Here is a 12,418-nt window from a genome sequence, read left to right as displayed (position 1 = left end):
TCGGGGTCTTTTGTGTCTCCATACAAACTTTAAGACTTTTTGTTCTAGTTCCGTGAAAAATGCCATTGGTAATTTGATAGGGAGTGCATTGAATCTGTAGATTGCTTCAGGTAGTATAGTCATTTTCACAATATTGATTCTTCCAATCCAAGAACATGGTATATCACTCCATCTGTTGGTATCATCTTTAATTTCTTTCATCAGTGTCTTATAGTTTTCTGCATACAGGTCTTTTGTCTCCCTAGGTAGGTTTATTCCTAGGTATTTTATTATTTTTGTTGCAATGGTGAATGGGAGTGTTTCCTTAATTTCTCTTTCAGATTTTTCATCATTAGTGTATAGGGATGCAAGAGATTTCTGTGCATTAATTTTGTATCCTGCAACTTTACCAAATTCATTAATTAGCTCTAGTAGTTTTCTGGTGGCATCTTTAGGATTCTCTATGTATAGTATCATGTCATCTGCAAACAGTGACACTTTCAATTCTTCTTTTCCAATTTGTATTCCTTTTACTTCTTTGTCTTCTCTGATTGCTGTGGCTAGGACTTCCAAAACTATGTTGAATAATAGTGGTGAGGGTGGACATCCTTGTTTTCTTCCTGATCTTAGAGGAAATGCTTTCAGTTTTTCACCATTGAGAATGATGTTTGCTGTGGGTTTGTCATATATGGCCTTTATTATCTTGAGGTAGGTTCCCTCTCTGCCCACATTCTGGAGAGTTTTTATCATAAGTCAGTGTTGAATTTTGTCAAAAGCTTTTTCTGCATCTATTGAAATGATCATATGGTTTTTATACTTCAATTTGTTAATGTGGTGTATCACATTGACTGATTTGTGAATACTGAAGAATCCTTACATCCCTGGGTTAAATCCCACTTGATCATGGTGTATGATCCTTTTAATGTGTTGTTGGATTCTGTTTGCTAGTATTTTGTTGAGGATTTTTGCATCTATATTCATCAGTGATATTGGTCTGTAATTTTCATTTTTTGTGGTATCTTTGTCTGGTTTTGGTATCAGGGTGATGGTGGCCTTGTAGAATGAGTTTGGGAGTGTTCCTTCCTCTGCAATTTTTTGGAAGAGTTTGAGAAGGATGGGTGTTAGCTCTTCTCTAAATGTTTGATAGAATTCACCTGTGAAGCCATCTGGTCCTGGACTTTTGTTTGTTGGAAGTTTTTTTTTTATATATATATTCCATTTATAGTTATTATAAAATATTGGCTATATTCACTTTGTTGTGCAATACATCCTTGTAGATTATTTATTTATTTATTTATTTATTTATTTATTTATTTATTTATTTTTGGCTGTCTTCCTTGCTGTGCGCGGACTTTCTATAGTTGGCACGAGCTGGGGCTACTCTTCGTTGCGGTGCGCGGGCTTCTCATTGCAGTGAGCGGGCTTCTCATTTAGGTGGCTTCTCTTGTTGCAGAGCATGGGCTCTAGGTGCACAGGCTCAGTAGTTGTGGCGCACAGGCTTAGTTGCTCTGTGGGATGTGGGATCTTCTTGGACCTGGGCTCGAACCCGCGTTCCCTGCATTGGCAGGCGGATTCTTAACCACTGCACCACCAGGAAAGCCCTGTTGGAAGATTTTTAATCACAGTTTCAATTTCATTACTTGTGATTGGTCTGTTCATATTTTCTATTTCTTCCTGGTTCAGTCTTGGAAGGTTATACCTTTCTAAGAATTTGTCCATTTCTTCCAGGTCCTCCACTTTGTTGGCATAGAGTTGCTTGTAATATTCTCTTATGATGCTTTGTATTTCTGCAGTGTCCGTTGTAACTTATCCTTTTTCATTTCTAATTTTATTGATTTGAGTCCTCTCCTTCTTTTCCTTGATGAGTCTGGCTAAATGTTTATCAATTTTGTTTATCTTTTCAAAGAACCAGCTTTTAGTTTTATTGATCTTTGCTCTTGTTTTCTTTTTTTCTATTTCATTTATTTCTGCTCTGATCTTTATGATTTCTTTCCTTCTGCTAACTTTAGGTATTGTTTGTTCTTCTTTCTCTAGTTCTTTAGGTGTGAGGTTAGATTGTTTATTTCAGATTTTTCTTGCTTCCTGAGATAGGATTGTATCTCTATAAACTTCCCTCTTACAACTGCTTTTGCTGCATCCCATAGGTTTTGGATTGTCGTGTTTTCATTATCATTTGTCTCTAGGCATTTTTTGATTTCCTCTTTGATTTCTTCAGTGATCTCTTGATTACTTAGTAACGTATTGTTTAGCCTCCATGTGTTTGTGTTTTTTACTTTTTTTTCCCTGTAATTGATTTCTAACCTCATGGCGTTGTGGTTGGAAAAGATGCTTGATATGATTTCAATTTTCTTAAATTTACCAAGGCTTGATTTGTGACCCAAGATGTGATCTATCCTGGAGAATATTCCCTGTGCACTTGAGAAGAAAGTGAAATCTGCTGTTTTTCGATGTAATGTCCTATAAATATCCTTTAAATCTATCTGGTCTATTGTGTCATTTAAGGCTTGTGTTTCCTTATCACTTTTCTGTCTGGATGATCTGTCCATTGGTGTAAGTGAGGTGTTAAAGTCCCCCACTATTATTGTGTTACTGTTGATTTCCTCTTTTATAGCTGTTAGCATTTGCCTTATGTATTGAGGTGCTCCTATGTTGGGTGCATATATATTTATAATTGTTATATCTTCTTCTTGGATTGATCCCTTGTTCATTATGTAGTGTCCTTCCTTGTCTCTTGTAACATTCTTTATTTTAAAGTCTACTTTATCTGACATGAGTATTGCTACTCCAGCTTTCTTTTGATTTACATTTGTGTGCAATATCTTTTTCCGTCCCCTCACTTTCAGTCTGTATGTGTCCCTAGGTCTGAAGTGGGTCTCTTGTAGACAGCCTATATACGGGTCTTATTTTTGTATCCATTCAGTGAGCCTGTGTCTTTTGTTTGGAGCATTTGATCCATTCACATTTAAGGTAATTATCAATATGTATGTTCCTGTTACCATTTTCTTAACTGTTTTGGGCTTGTTCTATAGTTCCTTTTCTTCTCTTGTGTTTCCTGCCTAGAGAAGTTCCTTTAGCATTTGTTGTAGAGCTGGTTTGGTGGTGCTGCATTCTCTTAGCTTTTGCTTGTCTGTAAAGCTTTTGATTTCTCCATCGAATCTGAATGAGATCCTTGCCAGGTAGAGTCATCTTGGTTGTAGGTTCTTCCCTTTCATCACTTTAAATATATTGTGCCACTCCCTTCTGGCTTGTAGAGTTTCTGCTGAGAAATCAGCTGTTAACTTTACGGGAGTTCCCTTGTATGTTATTTGTCGTTTTTCCCTTGTTGCTTTTAATAATTTTTCTTTGTCTTTAATTTTTGTCAATTTGGTTACTGTGTGTCTTGGCTTGTTTCTCCTTGGGTTTATCCTGCCTGGGATTCTGCACTTCCTGTACTTGGGTGGCTGTTTCCTTTCCCATGTTAGGGAAGTTTTTGTCTATAATCTCTTCAGATATTTTCTCAGGTCCTTTCTCTCTCTCTTCTCCTTCTGGGACCCCTATAATGTGAATGTTCGTGCGTTTAATGTTGTCCCAGAGGTCTCGTAGGCTGTCTTCATTTCTTTCCATTCTTTTTTGTTTATTCTATTCCATGGCAGTGAATTCCACCATTCTGTCTTCCAGGTCACTTATCCGTTCTTCTGCCTCAGTTATTCTGCTATTGATTCCTTCTAGTGTATTTTTCATTTCAGTTATTGTATTGTTCATCTCTGTTTGTTTGTTCTTTAATTCTTCTAGGTGTTTGTTCTTTAATTCCTCTAGGTCTTTGTTAAACATTTCTTGCATCTTCTCGATCTTTGCCTCCATTCTTTTTCTGAGGTCCTGGATCATCTTCACTATCATTATTCTTATATCTTTTTCTGGAAGGTTGCCTATCTCTACTTCATTTAATTGTTTTTCTGGGGTTTTATCTTGTTCCTTCATGTGGTACATAGCCCTCTGCCTTTTCATTTTGTATGTCTTTCTGTGAATGTGGTTTTCGTTCCACTGGCTGCAGGATTGTAGTTCTTCTTGCTTCTGCTGTCTGCCCTTTGGTGGATGAGGCTGTCTAAGAAGTTGTGCAGGCTTCCTGATGGGAGGGACTGGTGGTGTGTAGTGCTGGGTGGTGCTCTGGTGGGCAGAGCTCAGTAAAACTTTAATCCACTTGTCTGCTGATGGGTGGGGCTGGGTTCCCTCCCTGTTGGTTTTTGGCCTGAGGCGCCCTAGCACTGGAGGCTGTGAGCTCTTTGGTGGGGCTAATGGTGGGCTCCAGGAGGGCTCATGCCAAGGAGTACTTCCCAGAACGTCTGCTGCCGGTGTCCTTGTCTGCACGGTGAACCACAGCCACCCCCCCGCCTCTGCAGGAGACCCTCCAACACTAGCACGTAGGTCTGGTTCAGTGTCCTATGAGGTCACTGCTCCTTCCCCCTGGGTCCTGATGCGCACACTACTTTGTGTGTGCTCTCCAAGTGTGGAGTCTGTTTCCCCCAGTCATGTCGAAGGCCTGTGGTCAAATCCCACTAGACTTCAAAGTCTGATTCCTGGGAATTCCTCCTCCCATTGTTGGACCCCCAGGTTGGGAAGTCTGATGTGGGGCTCAGAAGCTTCACTCCAGTGGGTGGAGTTCTCTGGTATAATTGTTCTCCAGTTTGTGAGTCACCCACCCAGCAGTTATGGGATTTGATTTTGTTGTTATTGTGCCCCTCCTACTGTCTCATTGCAACTTCCCGTTTGTCTTTGGATGTGGGGTATCTTTTTGGTGAGTTCCAGTGTCTTACTGTCAATGATTGCTCAGCAGTTAGTTGTGATTCTGGTGCCTTCGCAAGAGGGAGTAAGCGCATGTCTTTGTACTCTGCCGTCTTGAACCCAAAGGTCTCAGTTTCTTAATTGTTTTATTCTTCTGTACATGTTTTATGGCCCAAAATGTGGTCTGTCATGGTGAATGCAAGTTTGAAAAGAATGTGAGTTCTGCTGTGTTTGCATGGAGTATTCTATAACTGTCAATTAGATCCAGTTGATTAACACTCTTGTTCAGTTCAACTATATCCTCACTGATTTTCTGTCTGCTTCATCTGTCATTTACTGAAAGAGGAGTGTTCAAGTCTCCAGCTATACTAGTGGATTTGTCTCTTTCTCCTTTCAGTTCTATTAGTTTTTGCTTCATGTATTTTGATGCTCTGTTGTTAGGTACATACATGTTAGAGATTCTTATTTCTTGGAGAATTGACCACTTTATCATTAAGTAACACCCCTCTTTACCCCTGGTAACTTATTTGTTCTGAAGTCAGCTTTACCTAAAATTAACATAGCTGTTCCAGCTGTTTTTCCCATTATTGTTATCAGGGTATATCTTCTCCACTCCTTTACTTTTAATCTATGTCTTTGTATTTAAAATGGGTTTTTATAGACAACATATAGTGGGGTCTGTTTTTAATCCACTCTGATGGTCTTTGTATTTTAATTTGTGTGTTAAGATAATTCACATTGAAAGTGATTATTGGTATAGGTAGATTAATATTTAACATGTAACTGTTTTCTGTTTGTTGCACTTATTTTTCATTTTTTTCTTCTCTTTTTCTGCCTTCTCTTGTTTTAATTGTGCAATTTATATAACTCAATTTTCTCCTCTTTAACTTCTTTTAGTAATTGCCCTAGAGTTTGCAGTATCAAATTTTTACTGATCTAAGTCTATTTTCAAATAACATTAACCACTTCATGGGTAGTGCCAGAATCTTAAAATAGTATTACCAATTTATCCCTCATGTTCCTTAAAAATTACTCATTAATTTCAGCTATCCATCTACTATAATCACACAGTATATTGTTACTGTTATTACTATTTATCTATTACATAAAGAATAAGAAAAATAAAAGATTTTATTTTACATACATATTCATTCTCCAGTGTTTTCCCTTTCTTTATGTAGATCTGAGTCTCTGACCTTTATTACTTTCTTGCTCCCTGAAGAACATTTTTTTAACAATTTCTTAGAGCAGTTTTAGGTTCACAGCAAAATTGAATGGAAGGTACGGATATTTCCCATATACTGTCTACCCCCACACATGCATAGCTTTTCCCATTATCACCATCCCCACCAGAGTGGTACATTTGCTACAATTGATGAGCCTACATTGACATCATAATCAACCAAAGTCCGTAATTTATCTTAAGGTTTGTTCTTGGCATTGTACATTCTATGGGTTTGGGCAAATGTATAATAACATGTATCCATCATTATAGTATCACACAGAGTACTTTTACTGCCCTATAAATTCTGTGTGCTTCCCTCAAAGCACTTATTTTAATATTTCTTACAGAGCAGGTCTTTTTGCAATGAATTCCCTCAGTTTTTGTTTATCTGAGAAAGTCTTTATTTCTTCTTCATGTTTATAGTATAAATTTCCCTGGACATAATATTCTAGTTATTTTTTTCCAGTACTTTATATATTTCACTTCAATCTTTTATTGATTGCATGGCTTTTTAAATGAAAAATTCACTGTAATTCTTATCTTTTCTCCTGTATAGCTATGGAGATATTTTTCCCTCTGGTTTTTTTTCAAGAGTTTGTCTTTGGTTTTCTGCAGTTTGAATATAACATGTCTTGGTGTTACCTATGGCTATGGAAGTTTTAATTTCCTCTAGTGTTCTTATTTTTGGGTCCCTTCTTGTTGGGTTTCCATAAGAAATCTTTCTTAAATAAACTGAGTTTTGTAGCTCTTTAAACTGTAATCCAGTGTTATTATATTGGAGCCCTGTTGATGTGGTGACAGTGAGTTTGGAGGGGGGAGAAGAAGTGTTCTTTAACATGATGATTAATTTTAAGTCATTTAGTAGGCCTGTGTCCCTGAGTTGTGACCTTCACAAGTGTTTCTTTTTCCCTCTTTTGTGAGTCAAGAAATGTAAAGGGGGCTGGAGCACGGTAATTGTCCTTAAGCTTATGAGAGACATTGATCCGATAAAGTCTTTTTCATTTCTGGTTTTATTGATTTGAGACCTCTCCCTCTTTTTCTTGATGAGTGAGTCTCACTAATGGTTTATCAATTTTTTCTTTTCAAAGAACCAGCTTTTAGTTTCTCTTGTTTTCTTCATCTGTATTTCATTTATTTCTGATCTGACCTTTATGATTTCTTTCCTTCTACGAACTTTAGGTTTTGTTTGTTCTTCTTTCTCTAGTGAAAAAACCTTAGGCGTAAGGTTAGGTTGTATGAGATTTTTCTTGTTTCCTGAAGTAAGATTGTATTGCTATAAACCTCCCTCTTAGAACTGCTTTTGTATCCATTCAGCCAGTCTGTGTCTTTTGGTTAGAGCATTTAATCTGTTTATGTTTAAGGTGATTATTGATATGTATATTCTTATTGCCATTTTGTTAATTGTTTTGGATTAGTTTTTGTAGGTCCTTTTTCTTCCTTTCCTCTTTTGTTCTCTTGTGATTTTATGACTTGCTTTAGTATTGTGTTTGGATTCCTTTTTCTTTTTTGTGTACCTATTGTAGATTTACAGTTTGTGATTACCATGAGGTTTTCATATAGCAGTCTATATATAAACAAGATTGTTTTAAGTTGCTGGTCTTTTAATTTCAAATGCATTTCCTATATCTTGCATTTGTGCTCTCCTCTTCTCACAGTTGCTGGTTTTGATATCATATTTGCATGTGGATGATTTCCTACCTTTACTGTATATCTGCCTTTACCGGTGAGCTTTTCCATTCATAATTTTCTTGTTTCTAGTTGTGGCCTTTTTTTCTCCACTTAGAGAAGTTCCTTTACCATTTGTTGCAAAGCTGGTCTGGTGATGCTGAATTCTCTTAGGTTTTGCTTGTCTTAAAGTTTTTGATTTCTCAGATGAATCTGAATGAGAACCTTGCTAGGTAGGGTATTCTTGGATGTAGGTTCTTCCCTCTCATCACTTGAAATATATCGTGCCACTGCCTTCTGGCCTGCAGAGTTTCTGCTGAGAAATCAGCTCATAACCTTACGGGGGTTCCCTTGTACGTTATTTGTTGCTTTTCTCTTGTTGCTTTTAATATTTTTTCTTTGTCTTTAATTTTTGTCCATTTGATTACTACGTGTCTCAGCGTGTTTTTCTTTGGGTTTATCCTTCCTGGGACTGTGTGCTTCCTGAATTGGATGACTGTTTCCTTTCCCATGTTAGGGAATTTTTCAGCTATTGTCTCTTCAAATATTTTCTCAGGTCCTTTCTCTCTCTCTTCTCCTTCTGCGACCCATATAATGTGAATATTGGTGCATTTAATATTGTCCCAGAGGTCTCTTAGACTATCCTCATTTCTTTGCATCCTTTTTTCTTTATTCTGTTCCATGGCAGTGATTTCCCCCATTCTTCTTCCAGCTCACTTATCCATTCTTCTGCCTGTTATTCTGCTATTGATTCCTTCTAGTGTATTTTTCATTTCAGTTATTATATTGTTCATCGCTGTTTGCTTGTTCTTTAATTCTTCTAGGTCTTTGTTAAACATTTCTTGTATTTTCTCAATCTGTGCCTCCATTTTTTTTCTGAGATCTTGGATCATCTTTACTATCATTACTCTGAGTTTTTTTCAGGTAGATTACCTATCTCCACTTAGTTGTTCTTCTGGGATTTTATCTTGTTCCTTCATCTAGGACATATTCCTCTGCAATCTCATTTTGTCTAAGTTTCTGTGATTGCGGTTTCCGTTTGCTGGCTGCAGGGTTGTAGTTCTTCTTGCTTCTGCTGTCTGCCCCCTGGTGGATGAGGCTGTCTAAGAGGCTTGTGCAAGCTTCCTGGTGGGAGGGACTGTTACCTGGCCACTGGTGAGTGGAGCTGGGTCTTGTCCCTGTGGTGGGCAGGGTGATAAAGTCTTTTTCACTTGAGAGTAGGCCTTTGATATGGAGAATACACTGGAATTATTTCAAATTGTTACTTTTCTCCTCATTTTTCCAAAGATAAAAGATTATTTTTCTTGGCTATTTACCATGAGAACATGGTATTGTTCCTGGAGGTAAAACCCAAGAAAGGGTTCCTGCACCCCTACCAAGACTACAAGCTCTAGGATTTTCTCATTCTCAAGGTAGTCTACACTCCAAGCGGTTAATCAAATAAACATTTAAGTTCTCCTACCAGTTTATGGATCCAGTGGCTTTTGCTTTAGCTGAGTTGATCTCAGCTGTTTTTCTCTATATTTGCATGTGTTTCTCAATATGGAGGTAGAGGTTAGCCCTGTGATATCAATTCTCTTATGTGTCCAGGAAAAGTCATTGATTTTTTGTTTTTTAATTTTATGTTCGAGTATAGTTGATTAACAGTGATGTGTTAGTTTCAGGTGTACAGCAAAGTGATTCAGTTATATATATACTTGTATCTGTTCTTTTTCAATTTCTTTTCCAGTTTAAGTTATTACAGAGTATTGTGCAGAGTTCCCTCTGCTATACAGTGGGTCTTTGTTGGTTATCTATTTTAAATATAGCAGTGTGTATATGTCAATCCCAAACTCCCAATCTATCCCTTTCCCCACTTCTCCCCCCACCCGCCCCCCACCCCCAGTAATGATAAGTTCATTCTCTAAGTCTGTGAGTCTGTTTCTGTTTTGTAAATAAGTTTGTTTGTATCATTTTTTTTTTAGATTCTGCATATAAACAATATCATATGGTATTTGTCTTTCTCTGTCTGATGTCACTTAATTATGATAATCTCCAGGTCCATCCATGTTGCTGCAAATGTCATTATTTCATTCCTTTTAAAATTTTTAAAAATTAATTAATTAATTAATTTATTTTTGGCTGCGTTGGGTCTTCGTTGTTGCACTCAGCCTTTCTCCAGTTGCGGCGAGCGGGGGTTACTCTAAGTTGCGGTGCCCGGGCTTCTCATTGCGCTGGCTTCTCTTGTTGTGGAACACAGGCTCTAGGCACACAGGCTTCAGTAGTTGTGGCATGCAGGCTCAGTAGTTGTGGCACACGGGCTTAGTTGCTCCATGGCATGTGGGATCTCCCCAGACCAGGGATCAAACCCATGTCCCCTGCATTGGCAGGCGGATTCTTAACCACTGTGTCACCAGGGAAGTCCCTATTTCATTCTTTTTAATGGCTGAGTAATATTCCTTTGTATATATGTACCAAATCTTCTTTATCCCTTCATCTGTTGATGGACATTTAGGTTGCTTCTGTGTTTTGGCTATTGTGAACAGCACTGCAATGAACATTGGGGTGTATATATCCTTTTGGACCATGTTTTTCTCTGCATATATGCCCAGGAGTGGGCCTATTGCTGGAATATGGTAGCGCTATTTTTAGTTTCTTAAGGAACCTTCATACTGTTCTCCATAGTGGCTGTACCAATTTACATTCCCACCAACAGTGTAGGAGTTTTCCCTTTTCTCCACCATTTATTGTTTGTAGACTTTTTGATGATGGCCATTCTGACTGGTGTGAGGTGATATCTCACTGTAGTTTTGATCTGCATTTCTCTAATAATTAATGATGTTGAGCATCTTTTCATGTACCTTTTGGCCATCTGTATGTCTTCTTTGGAGAAGCATCTATTTAGGTCCTCTACCCATTTTTTGATTGGGTTGTTTTGATATTGAACCACATGAGCTGTTTGTAAATTTTGGAGATTAATTCCTTGTTGATCGTATTGTTTGCAAATATTTTCTCCCATTCTGTGAGTTGTCAGTTAGTTTTGTTTATGGTTTCCTTTGCTGCGCAAAAGCTTTTGTGTTTAATTAGGCCCCATTTGTTTATTTTTGTTTTTATTTCTGTTACTCTAGGCAATGGATCAAAAAAGACATTGCTGTGATTTATGTCAAAGAGTGTTTTACCTACATTTTCCTCTAAGAGTTTTATAGTGTGCAGTTTTACATTTAGGTCTTTAATTCATTTTGAGTTTATTTTTGTGTATGTCGTTTAAAAATGTTCTAATTTCTTTTTTTACATGTAGCTGTCCAGTTTTCCCAGCACCATTTATTGAAGAGACTGTCTTTTCTCCATTGTATAGTCTTGCCTCTTTTGTTGTAGATTAATTGACCATAGACTTCTCTCCTGTTCCATTGATCTATATTTCTGTTTTTGTGCCAGTACCATACTTTTTTGATGACTGTGGTTATGTAGTATAGTCTGAAGTCATGGATCCTGATTTCTCCAGCTCTGTTTTTCTTTCTCCAGGTTGCTTTGGCTATTCAGGGTCTTTTGTGTCTCCATACAAATTTAAAAATTTTTTGTTCTAATTCTGTGAAATGTGCCATTGGTAATTTGATAGAGATTGCATTGACTCTGTAGGTTGGCTTGGGTAGTAGAGTCATTTTAACAATATTCATTCTTCCAATCAAAGAACATGGTATTTCTTTCCATTTCTTTTTGTCATCTTCGATTTCTTTCATCAGCATCTTATAGTTTTCAGGGTACAGGTGTTTTGCCTCCTAGATATTTTATTATTGTTGATGCAGTGGTAAATGGGATTTTTCTTTAATTTCTCTTTCTAATCTTTTGTTGTTAGTGTATAGAAATGCAACGGATTTCTGTGTATTAATTTTGTATCCTGCAACTTTACTGAATTCATTGATGAGCTCTAGTAGTTTTCATGTTTTTTAGCTTTTTTTCTGGCCTGGAATGATTACTTCCAAGCTGAAGTCATGTCATAGCTGAAACCAGAAGTCAATATTTACTTTTTTTGATAAATAAAATAGCTGAGTGTTTCAATTCAGGACTCATTTTTCTTATTTAAGATAATCCTCACTATTGATAGCTTATGGAAAAAAATTACAAAGTCCATGAGGAAATTCATTGCCAAGAGAGAAAAGGCACACATACAACAAATGGCAGTATTTGTACTTGAGAAACTAGAAAAACCAGAATCCATTCTGAAAGGGACTTTAAAGCAAACATATTTAAAAGATCAGAGGATAAAAGGAATTCAGTAAGATCCATAAGAAAATTTTAAGACTATATGATAAAATGAACAAGAAGATTGTAAAAAGCATCAAATATAATTTTGGTAGCTAAAAGTGTAGGATTGAAATAATAAAAACTCAGTGGATCAGTTAAAGCATTGATTGATATAGATAACCAGAGAATTAGAAGATAAATCTGAAGAAGCCATTCAGAATGCAGCTCAGATATTTTTTTAAAAAGACAAATTATGATTTGTCCTAAAAAAAAAAAAAAAGACAAATTATCTTCAGGGAAGACAAAATGAGAAGCTCTGCTATGTGTCTAAAAGGAGTCCCAGGAGAGAATGGGAGAGAGAAAAAAGTCCTGATGTGATGGTTCCAAGTTTTTAGGAATTGTAAAAATATTTTGAGTCCCCTTTGATTGTAAAAGCATATCAAGTCTCTAGTAAGATAAATAAATGCAAATTCATTCCTTAAAAACATCACAGAAACTGCAGAACATTTGGAGAGAGAGTAAGAGGAACGTTTTAAAGGCTACTAGAGAGTCAAGACGGATTACATATAG

Source organism: Balaenoptera physalus (assembly GCF_965194825.1).
Source record: "Balaenoptera physalus genome assembly, chromosome: 5".
NCBI lineage: Eukaryota > Metazoa > Chordata > Mammalia > Artiodactyla > Balaenopteridae > Balaenoptera > Balaenoptera physalus.
The sequence above is the reverse complement of the archived record's forward strand: the minus strand, read 5'-3'. Positions refer to the sequence as shown.